The 1239-nt window shown below is 58.2% G+C and overlaps 1 protein-coding gene across 1 annotated transcript in view; it reads right to left on the bottom strand.

Annotated features, from left to right (window-relative positions):
• Positions 1 to 718, bottom strand: part of LOC140898353 (C-type lectin domain family 2 member D) — a 125348-nt gene extending 124630 nt beyond the window's left edge. The window contains exon 1 of the mRNA XM_073312063.2: positions 709 to 718. The gene's annotated coding sequence lies outside the window, so the exon portion shown is untranslated. The remainder of the gene's footprint in view (positions 1 to 708) is intronic.
• Between the last annotated feature and the right edge of the window lie 521 nt (positions 719 to 1239).

A 1239-nucleotide genomic window follows, 5' to 3' on the forward strand; every position in this document is an offset into this window, starting at 1 on the left:
AGGGGGTAGACGGTTGAGCCGAGCAGCCGGCACCAGGGGAGAGGGAAGTTTGAAGGCTCCATACAGAGGGAGGGGTAATTGCTAAGATTCAGCCTTAACCGACGTCAGGTAGGGGTTACCCAGCGTTTGGGAAGGGCTCCCAGCTCCCAACCTTGCGCCTCGGCACAAACGCCAGCCCTGACTCTAGTGGGGGTGAGAGTAACCGGGAGACAGCCCCACACATCACAATGACACAATGCTTTTCTTTAACCCAGGCAAGCCGGGAGCAGACCCACTTTAGGATCTCTAGCAGGGTGCACACATATTCCCCCCCCCCGCCCCGGCACAGCAAACGGAAAAACAGCTCTCCGCACGCCCCTCCTGGCTAGACACACACGGGCTCTCTGCCCCGTGCCAATGCGATCCCTACCCTACAGTCCAGGAACATGCACAAACTCTGAGCCTGGCTTTCACACAAACAACCCGACTGCGATTTAGGAAGCGAGCACCTGCACCATGTGACTTACAGTAGCCTGTCCGCGGAGTGAACCCAGCCCTGCCAAGAATCACAGCGAGCTCTTCACTGCACGGCTCGAAGCTGGAAGCTGGCAGCCGGCCCAGGAAAAGCAGGCAATTCTGACATTGCAAACGCTCCAGTCGGTCTGATTCGTGGCTGGTGGTTCTGCTGAGTGAAGGAGCAGTGGCCATGTGGAAGGTCAGTCTCTCAGCTTTGCTGCCCTGAGACTTAATGCGGCAGCTCATGGGGAACCTGGGAATCCAGCCTGTGCCCACTAGTGGCTTGCATAGGTTGTGCAGCGTGGTTGTGGCAAGATGCAGTCACCCTGGGCAGCCGTAGGAATTGTGTGCTGGCCCATGCACCTCAATGGGGAGTTAACTCCAGGATCCATTGCTTGGGGGGGCCTCACCAAGCCCATCCCAGGACTGATTCAGGCTAGTGGAAGGTGGCAATCACTGCAGGGGGCCTTCACTCCCTCCCCGGCTTTTGAAAATTGAGGTCATTGGCAAGGACCAACCCATCTCCCAACAAGCTGTCATTTGGAAGAGCCTATCACCTGTTCGCTCAGAGCAGCTGTCCCTGCATGTCCTGAACAAGGAGCCCTCAGTGCAGGCTCAACCGGGCCGCATGCATCGGTGGGCGGGTCTCTCTGAATGCAGCAGCCACGGAAATTCCCTGCTGCACCCCAACATCTCCCTCTGCATGGGGTGAGACCTGGGTCTTCTGCACACTGGCAGGGGTGG

Source organism: Lepidochelys kempii, chromosome 14 (genome assembly GCF_965140285.1).
Source record: "Lepidochelys kempii isolate rLepKem1 chromosome 14, rLepKem1.hap1, whole genome shotgun sequence".
NCBI lineage: Eukaryota > Metazoa > Chordata > Testudines > Cheloniidae > Lepidochelys > Lepidochelys kempii.